This window comes from Lactuca virosa, chromosome 5 (genome assembly GCF_052849685.1).
Source record: "Lactuca virosa cultivar CGN04683 chromosome 5, Lactuca_virosa_CGN04683_v6, whole genome shotgun sequence".
Classification (NCBI taxonomy): Eukaryota; Viridiplantae; Streptophyta; class Magnoliopsida; order Asterales; family Asteraceae; genus Lactuca; species Lactuca virosa.
This window is the reverse complement of record NC_136430.1, coordinates 273,163,433-273,176,056: the sequence shown is the minus strand read 5'-3', so window position 1 is coordinate 273,176,056 and position 12,624 is coordinate 273,163,433. Positions and strand designations below refer to the sequence as shown.

Here is a 12,624-nt window from a genome sequence, read left to right as displayed (position 1 = left end):
AAATATAGTCGTACAAGTAACTAATAGTGACTATAATAATTTTTTTTTTTTTTTTTTTTGACAATCGCAGTAAAAGTACATCAGGGGCATGGGTGCCACCAACCTTGCATTTTGCAATGTGTGAATTTCTCACGTAAGGTCAGCCATTAAATTTTTATAACCCGCCTTTAATTTTTGATATCCCACCTTCAATTTTCGATAAATTTCGATATCCCGCCATTTGACTACATGCGATTTTGAAGCTATTAGTCGCTACTACTACCAATTAAACTTGCAAACAACCAATCGATTATCCTAAAACTCTAAAACAACAAGGTTTCGAAGCTTTATTGTCATTATATTCACCACATCGATCCTATGGAGGTACAATTTCAATTCAAACTCTTTCTTTATGTATATCATGTGTTGGAATCGATCTAAATGACTCGTCGATCCTTTGTGTTGGTTTAATTTATGCTATGTTATGATTTAGGGTTCAATATTGGCTTGATGGTTGTTGGTATTTTTTCTCCCTAGTTCATGGATATTCCACTTTCAGGGCAATTCATAAGAAGATTATGTGTCAAACCCTTCAGACTTGTTGGAATACTTGAGAAATTGAGAATTGATAGTTTAAATCTTTTCATTGCTTTTGTATATTACGTATATGTGGCAACAGTTGTTCATTCTTATAGCTTGGAAAGTTAACAAGAATTTACATAGAAAGTTTATGCCCACATTTGGGACGATTGGGAGGGAATCAAATGAAAAGGTCGCTTCTACCCTTGGCCCTATTTTCAGCCGTTTGGCAAATAATGGGGCACATAACTTCCTATTCATCTCTCGACCTTATATTCTTAATCAAGCAAAAAGGCCTGCTTCGTGTCTGGTATCCGTTGATCGCAGCTTGAAGCTTGAAAATATTATCAAACTTAATGGTTATATTTTGTTGGTTGTGTAAAAAGCATCAGTAGGTAATCTTTATTGAAAAGACAATAAAGATTAAAGGAAAAAGTTTGAAGATTTTCATATTTATTTCACAAAAATACTCCGAATACATGGGAATTTTATTATTTATTGCTTTTTAATTATCATCTGAAAACAACTTTTCATTGTTTCATCTTTTAATTCACGGAGTTTGAAGAGTTTGAAGGATCAGACGATTTTTGTGTCAAATTTGCTTCGCTTTTGTCCCTTTCTTGGTAAGCATCAATTATGCCCCTTTCCTGGTAAGCTCTATTTTTAGTGTCAAATCTATAATATTTTAACTGTGTTTGTTACATCTATTGGTAGGTAAAAAGTGAGAAAGTAAAATCGAGTTGGAAGCTTAATAATAATACAGCCCAACTAGGCCCACTTTTGCTTAATGTATTTTTAAGGCTTTCATGAGGTATAAAAAGTTACATTAACTGTGTTGTAGTTTCCCTTTCCAATTGATGTTCACATTCTATTACAATTTTAGTGCAACCAACTTGGTATTTCACAGAGTGGGTACTATTTACTGAGATGGATGTTTGATTTTGTGATGGAAATATGGATTCCCATATAGAGTAAGTACTTTTCAAATATCTTTTCAATTTGTCATATTGTAACTAACACTCTGTTTTGTCAATCAAGAGTTTTAATTTGATTTGTCATATAGCTTGGTAACCTATGGAATGACAACACTCCCTTTAAGAAAAAGATGTTGGCTTTGATCGTCTCTATGTGGGCTAGAGAGCTTCTGAATACTTATATGAATGGCATGGTCTTCTAAAAATGCATATATGGTTAGTTATTTATCTTTCCAACATCCTACTTTTACTTTGATGATCATTTGTTAATGTTTTTCTTTCTTTGCATCCACCACCTTGGCAACCCCTTTCCTATCATTTGACATCGCTTTAACATGTCATTATGATTTAATTTCATGTAGTAAAAGAGTACCGCATTCTTAAAATTGCTTAAATTCATGTCTCTTGTAATGATGGAAAAAACTCATTAATTTTGTGTTTGTTTTTCAGTGACAACAGAGGATTGAAGATACAACTGCTATACTTGATGTTTGGTATAATACTGTGACAACCCGAAACTTTTATCCTGTACAAATCGATCGTTATATCAATATTAAACTCGATTCCGTTACCTTTTAACGTCATTTAAGGGTCCATTTAAGCGTTCTAAGCTTGAGTACAGTTGGGAATGAGATTAGGAATGAGTCAACATGTCGTTTAGAAACAAAATCAGGCCATACACCCTCATGAGAGGTGTGTATGGCCGCACACCCATCCTCCAGCCGCACACTCACCTATATATATATATATATATATATATATATATATATATATATATATATATATATATATAAGGTGACTTCTTCACTCATTCCTTCCCTTTGGCTTTCTCTCACTACTTTCTCTCTCTAAAAACTTCATCCAAGAACACTCTAAAGGCCTCAAAAACGTGAACCACTTCATCATTCAGCTTGTTATCTTGGTAAAACACCTGAATCTAAGCCTAAAACTCATAGTGTTCTTCGTCCTTTGAAGGTGTACGGCCGCACACCTTCATAAGGTGGCCGCACACACACTAAACTCTCCAAAGTGAAGAGTTTTGGCCTTTATTTACTAATAGGACTTGGTATTAGCACAAGAACGCCTCGAAAACACCTCAAAATCTACATTTCGGACACAAATGAGGAGTGTACGGTCGCACACCCCTGTGTACGGCCGCACACCCCTCTGTACGGCCGCACACTCCTGTGTGCAACCGTACACACAGCTTGGCCTCACACCCTAGCCGCACACACATACCGATGGCCGCACACTTCCTTTATTCGACCATTTATGGCTTCGGCTCTTAGTTCCAAGCATTTCCAAGTCCCTAGGGTGGTTTCCCATCGTGTTCTATCATGAAATGCCTTAATCTAATACGTATAATCATTATTATATGTTAATAGGATCCACTCGTGTACAAAACATCAGTTGACACTCAGTGCTCGAAACCGATCATACATCCGAATCCTACATCAAACTGTGAGTTCATACCCCTACGCTTTTATAAGTTTTTATAACGTTTTCAGGGGGGAATACAAGCCAAACATAAAGGTTTTCGTAACTTAAAAACGGATGCAATTACAATGGTTGTATGTTAAAACATTTAGATACTTTATCCCTTTTGTAAAATGCAGAGTATATGGGACGTTTTCTAAACATAATTGCATAGTTTTCCGAATAGTACATGAACATAACTTATCAATCAAACTATAATAGGTATAGTTTGGAGAATCTCATTTCCGGTTTTTCAGAATCAAACTCCATGCAAGTCAAATGTATAAACTATGACTGATTTAGTTTATCCGTACGAATAACGAGAATATCTTACCAAATAATTATTTTATATAATTATTATACTCCACATTGTTTTCCAACGATTTCGAACTCAAAAAAACTACTCGTAAACTAGTTAATACAGGATTGTGAGATTAATCTTCGTTTTGCCCTTCGGGGTACCAATAAATCCTTTCCGGAAGTATAACCAGAATCTCCTGGAGGGAGAGCGTGAAATTTGTGAATAGATATGTTCGGGACTGACAATCCCACACCAGCACTGTTAGCTACAGTGGGGCGGGCACGCCCGAGGTGACAAATTTTGTAATCGTACGACGTCTGAAGAAACGTCAAGAAGGTCTCGGGTCAAATTAGTATGGTTATCCGACTCACAATATGTAAAACTAATCGTTGTTTACGTGACTTATTCTTCAATAGTTTCATTTAATTATTAAAACTATCTAACTACTTACTGGAGGGAAGTCCAGCGATCTAATCCTTGGTTTTATTTGAATAATAATAAAACTACTTTTCTACTGGTGGTAACCAGAGTTTTCTACGAAACTTACTTTTTATTTAGTATTCGACGAACATGTTAGAAAATATGGGATTTTCTTGGGAAGTATGCATATCTATTTCTAAACTCAATAACGAAGGTTTTCGACATCAAACGGTATTTACTTATAATGAAAAAGGATAAACTTTACAAATTCAGTGACTAGTTTCCAATCCAAAAATGCTTATGAACTCACCAGCTTTATGCTGATATATTTCAAAACTGCTTGTATTCTCAGGGAATTAGTAGACAGGTACTTTCAGGAGCTCGGAGAAGTCGAAGCGTTAGAGTCGCGTCTTTCTATTTTGCTTATGATATGAACAAAACTATGTATCAAAACATTGTAAACCTTTTTCATGTATGTATTCAATGTCTGGTTGTGTTTACTATGCTTGCTATGATACAATTGTTGTGATACTACGCATGACGTCCTCCGCCCCGGAGCATTTCCGCCTTCGGTTCCGGGGTGTGACAAATACATCTACAATGGAATCATGGATGTTATTTTTGTAACTTTTATGCAAGTGTTATATAGTGAAAATTTCCAAAAGAATGATTTTTTTTTTGTCATAGTGTCACACCCCCAAACCAGACGGCGGAAACGTCCGGGGGTGGAGGACTTCATTTGTAGTATCACAACACATGTATTATAGCAATCAAAGTACAAACAACCATTGTATTTAAAAAGTATAAGTATTTACATGTGTTCAATCATTGTATATTGAAACCAAAATAGTTATACAAAAGAAGATATGACTCAAAATAGCTCCATCTTCTCAAAAAGCTCGAGGAGTACCTGTTTATTATTTCCCTGAGAATACAAGTAATTTGAAAAGAGAGTATCAACATAAAGTTGAGTGAGTGCATAAGTGTTTATGTTTGAAAGGATATCTCTGTATCTTGCATATGTAACCTGTTCTAGAAAATCCTATATTTTCTGTTGTATATGAAAAGTAGTTTTATTCCCATAAAACCGTTCTATTTGAAAATCAATGTTTTGTATTTGTATTCCTTTATGTAAAACTTGTAACTGAGAGTGTGCCTGGTTCCATCAGCTGTTATTGAAAACTGTATTGTACTATTGTAGTTTGTATTCTGTAAACTGGTACTTTGAAGGTGTACTTACGTTTAGTTGATTATACACTAACGTATTGTTAATATCTTTTTAATGAGTTATTATAACCATACTAAGATATGATGGCCTGAAACAAACGCTTTGTGAGCGTTTAAACTGTTGATAACAATTGCCACTCATTGGCGTGTATGCCTGACTGTAGCTAGCAGCCTGAGTGTGGGGTTGTCAATCCCAATATAGATCTACACACAACTTGTTTCGATCCCCTGGCTGGAGATTCTGGTTATAATGTCAGGACTTTACCTTGGTTGTCTAAATGAATTAAACAACCTGAATTGAATGACTCATAAAAAGCATATAAACGTTACATGTATAATACTTGTGAAAACCCAATCATCCTGAAATAATGATTGATTGTATGTTCATGAATTAGTATTCCGAACATGTATTTGACAATTGTAAACCCTTGATTTGTTTTGAATCAAAACCCTTGTTTCTTGTAAAACAGTGTGTTCTAGCATACTTGAATCATGAATTATTGTTCTATGTATCATAAATTATACCTATTATAATTTATATGTATTTTCTGAATCGGTATTTAACTGTGTTTGAATGCAATCCCTTGCTCAACATGTTACAAAGGGGTATTTAAACTAGATGAAATAACTTTTATATTTATATACATATACAATTTTATATAAGTAAAATTTAAACGACATTCGGACAAATAACTGGTACTATAAGCCCACATCCAAACAAGGAAAAGGACCCAAAATGAGTTATCAGTCCTAAGCCTTTTAAATCTTGTTCATATAAATATATATATACAAATATGAATTTTGGGGAAAAATATAAGTTTACAAAATAGTTTAATGTTTTGAGTATATTTGATGATTTAATGTCGTTTTATCATGATTTGAAATCATGTATTTATAACACAAAGTTCTTGTGTTATACTTGTATTCCCCCCCCCTTAAAACAGTAGAAATTATGAAAATACGGAGGTATGAACTCACTTGATAGGTGGTGATTTGGACAACGTTTCGTTTCCTGGAAAGGAGTTTATTTGACGAAAAGCCGGCTTAAATCGAGCAGAGTTTCGACTGGAGAAAGTTGTTTTTCTCGGGAATCTCGGGGCTTCGAGGCTTGCTTAGGGTTTGAGATATGATACCGGGGCTTTGGGGGTTGTTTGTAAGTTTATGGAAGTGAAAGGGGTGAAAAAGGATGGAAAATGGTGAAAGAAATGTGTAAAATCCGAGAAGTCTCACAGGCCTTATATAGGCCGAAGCCTCGGATCCGAAGCAGGGAGAAGCTGCCGCGTGTTTGGACAGGTGGCGAGGGAAGAGGGCTCGCTTCGGACAGCTGGCTCGGTCGTGTCAGATCAGGAGTGGACCGAACTTCGGTCCAATCAGGAGGAGGCGCGTGTCCGAGCTCGGTGGCGTGTTCCTGCGAGGGGTGTCGGTTGGCTACTGGACCGCAACTTCGGTCCAATCAGAAGGTGCCACGAACAACTTCGGTCCAATCAGAAGGTGCCACGAGGCAGACACGGAGAAGCCTCGCATGCGAGGGTGACGTGGCCGAAGGTACACCATGCGAATTTTCCCGGTTTTCAACATTTCTCGATTTTTGTGCCCAAAACTTGCGAAAATCATAACTTTCGTATACGAGCTCCGTTTTCGACGTTCTTTATATCCACGCGTAGGTAAAATTATACTCTACGACTTTCGTTTAGACTTCGTAGGCTAATTTTGAATTTATTTTTAATATTATTATTTTTAACAGACCGGGACAGGAAATCCGTTAAAAATTCATAACTTCTTCATCCGACGTCCGTTTTTGTCTGTCTTTTTACCATTGTACTACTATTGACGAGAACTTCAATTCTCGTTTAGGATGTGTCGGGTAAAAATCACTCGATCTTTATTTCGAGTTTTTAGTTGTATACTGCTATACTGAAACTTAGAAAAATCATAACTTCTTCATTATAACTCGGATTTTAGTGTTCTTTATATTTTTGGAAACCTTGTTACAATATCTACCACTTGGTTCATCCCAATAGAGATTGTTTAATACTTTATTTTTGAGGTTCACTTATGTAAATATACACAGTATGCTAAAATTTCTCTTTATTATTTTAAAAAGAACTTCAAATTGACCTATATTATTACATAGGTTTGAAATAACGGTTTGTTACACATAGATATGCTATTTCTTTGATATTGTTTATTTATGTCTATTATGGTTGGTTATTTTGCATGTGCAAACTTACAACAATTCTTATTCAAATGTACATCATTTGTGTTTTTTGTTGAATGCAGAAAAAGCAGAATTGTAACAGTTGTAATGGTATTGCTAATGAGTTTTGGATTTAGAAAAAATAATAATTGTAAAAAGTCTTGTTGCATATTACAAACATGGATATATATTCAAACAAGATTGAACGTTGCATATTAGAACCCGGTTGCATACAAAAGAACCGGGCTAAATAATGGTATAAAAAGGCCTGTCTTCTCCTTATATGTCCCGGTTGCATACATAAGACTCGCCGGCCATAAGACCCGGTTGAAAACCGGGTTTTTTAATTGATTTAACCGTGTCATATAACTCTTTTTTGTAGTAGTGGATGATCCTCAGGATCAGCATGGCGTTGATATTGCGTGTGTTAGCCTAATAAGATTATGAGCTTTATTTTGTATTGGGTCTTATGTTGGCCCATTAGCTAGAAAACCCTAATTAGCTAGTCTATATATTCTGTCTTTTTTCTTTCATTGTATCTTGTACTTCTCATTTGAAAATTATATGAAAACCTAGCCGTTTTATATCTTGTTAGTTTACATGGTATCAAAGCTAGGTTGATCATCTTTACTTTCTTTTTAGGGCGAGTTGTAGCAGGTACGACACTACTGTTCACGCACACTGTTCATCACACTGTTCGCGTGTAATGTTCATCGACACTGTTCACATACACTCTTCACGTACTATTCGCAATTTTTGGTATGGTTTCTTACTCGTTTCTGTATTCAGTTTGATTTAATTTGTTCGTTTCATCAATTCCGAGGGTTTCGTTTCGTCTGTTGGTTTTGTTGATTTTGAGATCTTGATTGTTGCTGCTGCTACTTGTATTTATTGTTATTTTTCGTTTGACTGATATTGAAATATGGCCCAAGAGATGATTCTCTTCAGTCCATTAATATTCAACTCGATGTCAAAGACTATGCCTATTGGAGTTATGTTATGGAAAATTTATTGTGAGGCAAGACTATGTGGGGGATTGTTACAGGTGACAAGAAAAAATCAACAGACGATAAGGCTGCTAATTATGCAACCTTATTGGATTCATGGGAGACTGATAACTCCAAGATCATTACTTGGATTAATAATTCTGTTATCCAATCCATTGGTACTCACTTGACGAAGTATGACACAAAAAGGAGCTTTGGGATCACTTGGCTAAGTTGTATACTCTGTCTAACTTTGCAAACCAGTATCAGTTAGAGTTTGATATTCGAGCCCTCCAACAGAACAATCTCAGTGTTCAATAATTTTATGCATCTATTTCGGATTCGTGGGATCAATTGGCTCTTACAAAAACCTGATGTGTTGAAGGCTTTTAAGCCTTATATTGATAGAAGGGAAGAACAACGTTTGGTTCAGGTCTTGATGGCATTATGTTCAGATTTTGAAGGTTTGTGTGGATCAAATTTTGCATCGCACACCTATTCCCACTGTTGATTCGGTTGTTCATACAGTTCATTGTTGCCAATCCAACTACCATGTCAGCTTTCATGTCTCATTCAGGTCTGTCTTCATCCAACACGTCAGGTATTCTTTCATCCTTGTTGATATTGGATTTTGGTGCATCTTATCACATGTCACCACATTTGTCATCTTTTGCTTCATTATCATATTGTATACTTGTCTCTGTTATGTCTGCTAGTGTTACATCCATGTCAGTAGAGGGTGTTGGTTCTATTGTACTCCTTATATATCTTTAACAGATGTGTATTACATTCTCACACTTGCTTTAAATCTTGCATCGGTCAGTCAGTTATGTAAATCTGGTTGTTCGGTCTTCTTTTCTGATTCATTCTGTTGTGTACGGGACATTCGGCCTCGGAGGGTGATTGGGATAGGTCGTAGACTTGGGGAGCTCTATGTTTTGGAGTAGCTACATGTTGTTGCATCTTGTGTCGAATTGTCGTCTTTTCATTTCTTCGTCATCTGTTTTTATCTTTGGCATTCTCATTTAGGACATGTGTCAGCGTCTCATTTACAGTTTTTGGTTTCTACTGGTGTGTTAGGTTCTTTGAAAAATTTTGATATTTTTTATTGTTGTGGTTATAAACTGGGAAAATTTTCTGCTTTACCGTTTAATAAAAGTGGCACTCGTTTTGTTGCTCCCTTTGATATCGTGCATTCTGATGTGTGGGGTCCATCTCCGATCACCTCTAAATCGGGAGCTAACGATTATGTTTCATTCATTAATGATTAAACTCGTTATACGTGGGTTTATTTTATGAAGCGCATGTCTGGCTTTTTCACCATATATAGTGAATTCAGAGTTCTTATAAAGACTTAAGACTCTGCTGTCATAAAATGTTTTCGGTGTGATTTGGGAGGATAATGTACCTCCAATTATTTTAAACAAATATTGGCATCTGATGGCACTGTGCATCAGTCATCTTGTACAGACATTCCTCAGCAGAATGGTGTTGCAGAAAGAAAACATCGACTTCTCCTAGAAACTGCAAGATCCTTGCTACTTTCTGCTCAAGTTCCCAATATGTTTTGGGGAGAATATGTTCATACCGACACTTATGTTATTAATCGTATTCCTACCGTGTATATTTCGCGGAAGTCTCCTTATGAAATGTTGTTTGGACAACTTCCAGATTATTCTTCATTACGAGTGTTTGAGTGTACCTGTTTTGTCTTGAAGCCTCATATAGAGAGAGATAAGTTATCTTCAAAATCAGCTATTTGTGTTTTTCTAGGATATTGTATTGGTCAGAAAGGTAATTGATGTTATGATCCATCAAATCAGAAATTGTATGTATCTCGCAATCTCACTTTTTTGGAGCATATTTCGTTTTATAGCATTCCTGTTCACTCATATGGTGCAACCCGAGAGGAGCTTCATACTATTGATCCATTTAGCATTGTAATTGATGATTCACCACCTGTCACTGATCCACCACCTACCACTGATCCACCACCTGCTGCTGATCCACCACCTGTCGTTGATCCTCAGCCTGCAGATCATCAAGACCCCCTCCATCGAGGCCTTATCATAATAAGAAGTCCACAAAGCTTTCTGACTTTGTCTATTCCTCTTAATCACTAGTGTTTGCATCCTTTATTGCTAATGTACATCGTCTCTCTAAGACAACATCCTACAAACAGGCCGTTTTTTATCCTCTTTGGCAAACCGCTATGGTTGAGGAACTTGCAGCTCTTTATCATACTCATACATCGGATCTAGTTCCGCTTCCACCCGGAAAGCACACGATTGGTTGTCAGTGGGTATATAAAATCAAAACAAAATCTGATGGATCCGTTGAGTGTTATAAATCCAGACTTGTTGCGAAAGGGTACACGCAAAAGTATGGTATGGATTATGAGGAGACGTTTGCTCCTGTTGCAAAAATGACGACTATTCGCAACTTGATTGCAGTTTCTTCCATTCGCCAATGGAAGATTTATCATATGGATGTCAAGAAAGCATTCTTGAATGGTGATCTTTATGAGGAAGTATACATGTCTCCTCCCCCTGGTATTGCTCACCAACTAGGTGAAGTTTGTCGACTTCGGAAGGCACTATATGGCCTTTAAACAAGCCCCCCGTGCTTGGTTTGAGAAATTTTCTACGGTAATTACTTCGCTTGGTTTTCAACCAAGTAACCATGACTCGGCTCTATTTGTTCGATGTACGAATGTAGGTCGGATTATTCCTTTCTTATATGACGATGGCATGATTATTACTGATGATGATCATGATGGTATAGAGTCTTTAAAGTATGATTTAGCTCACCGTTTTGCTATGAAAGACTTAGGTTTGCTACATTATTTCTTGGGGATTGAAGTGTTGGATTAGGTGTCTAAGCCCATAACTATAATTGGTATGTACTTGAATTGATAGCAGCACAGTCCTTTTGGGTTGCCCTCAACCTAGCAACTGGACAAGGAAATTATGAAAGGAGAGATATTAATTTATAAGATTAATAAATTAATATATATATAAATGATTTATTAATATGTTAATGGATTAATATATTAATTAGAAATCATTATGTTTAATTAATTGTTAGCCAGAAATTAATCAGAATTGATTTTGGGGTTAAAAGAATTAATTATAAGGTGCAGGGACTAGTTTGCAATTATCTAATAGTTGAGTGGAAGGCTCTAGAACCCCCTTGGAAGAGGGTGGACGAAATCTTTAGGGGAAACCCTAATAATTTCGTCCATAGGGGCTTGGATAAGGCCCTTGGGTTTGCTTAGGCCCTAAGCAAAGGATAACTAGGGTTTCCCTTAAACCCTAGATCCCTCAGCTATATAAGGAGCCTCCTGGTTCATGTTTTTGGTGACTCTTTCTTTGGAAGAAACCCTAAGGCCGAAATTGCATACTCTCTCCATCCTCTCTCTTCTACTTTCCTTCTTGCTAGTTTGGGTGTGATTCCATTAGAGGCATTACACTTGTGGTGCTAAAGCTTCCAAGAAGATCAAGATCAAGATCAAGGGAATATCAATTGTTTGCTATAACAATTGAAAGGTATGTAAACCCTAAACCCTAGTTTGTTAATTTCGAAATTAGCCTCTCTCCTCTAGGGTTCTTGTTTTGCAATTCAAAGTTGTATGTTCAATAGTTAAAACATAGATCCAAAGTAGGTTGCATGTGAACTTAGGAATTGTTTTCTAGTTTATTTGTTGTACCTAAAACCCATCAGTGGTATCAGAGCCATTGTTGTTTTAAATTGAATTGCTACAATTGTTGAATTGCAAATTAGGGTTTATAGCTATTAAACCCTAAAGGCCAAAATTTTCGATTTCTAGGGTTTTGGATCAAAGGTTTTTTTTTTTCGAAAACCCTAGCCTCCAAACAACCCTAATCGAAATTAGGGTTAGGGTTTTGAAAACCCTAGCCTCCTCCCTTATGAATTTCGAAATATGCTAAGAGGATAACTAGGGTTTCTTGTTTTTGGATAATTGTTACTTAATTAGATTAATTGGATAATTATCCTTACCCTATTTTTTGAAATTAGAGCGATAAGGATTAGGATTAAATTAATTGATTAATTTAATTAGATAATCCTTACAAGATTTAATAATTTGATTAATAGTTAATTAATAGATAAATATTAAATCTAGTTAATTGGTTTATTTAAATTTGAATTTAATAGCTTAAATTTCGAAATTTATATAAACCCTTGAAGTTTTAAAAGGTTTTAAAACACACCTTATATATATTATAATTAAAGGTTTAATATTATATGTATAAGAATATGGTCAGTCAAATCGCTAGTATGCCTCATTCACGAAGCTAATCTATAAGGGGGGTATAAGGAAACTGCCTATAAAATGGTAGTTGAATGGGTGTCCACTCTCACCCACCGCTTCCTTGATTAGTGGAGGGTCGTTAGCAGAACGGATTTGATAGGACAACTACTTCTCATTAAAAGTATAATGATATTAAAGAAAGTACTAGAACA

General features: G+C 35.9%; 1 long non-coding RNA gene across 5 annotated transcripts; it reads left to right on the top strand.

The window, feature by feature from the left end:
• The first annotated feature begins 94 nt into the window (after positions 1 to 94).
• LOC145116219 (uncharacterized) lies at positions 95 to 4,334 on the top strand. 5 transcript variants are annotated; one of them, XR_013711928.1, is made up of 8 exons: positions 95 to 363; positions 473 to 1,181; positions 1,273 to 1,369; positions 1,442 to 1,529; positions 1,622 to 1,748; positions 1,983 to 2,026; positions 2,918 to 2,993; positions 4,082 to 4,334. It is a non-coding gene; the product is annotated as an uncharacterized LOC145116219 (long non-coding RNA). The 5 variants fall into 5 exon arrangements; XR_013711926.1 differs by having other exon boundaries at positions 105 to 1,181; XR_013711929.1 differs by having other exon boundaries at positions 106 to 1,181; positions 1,466 to 1,529.
• Positions 4,335 to 12,624: the final 8,290 nt, after the last annotated feature.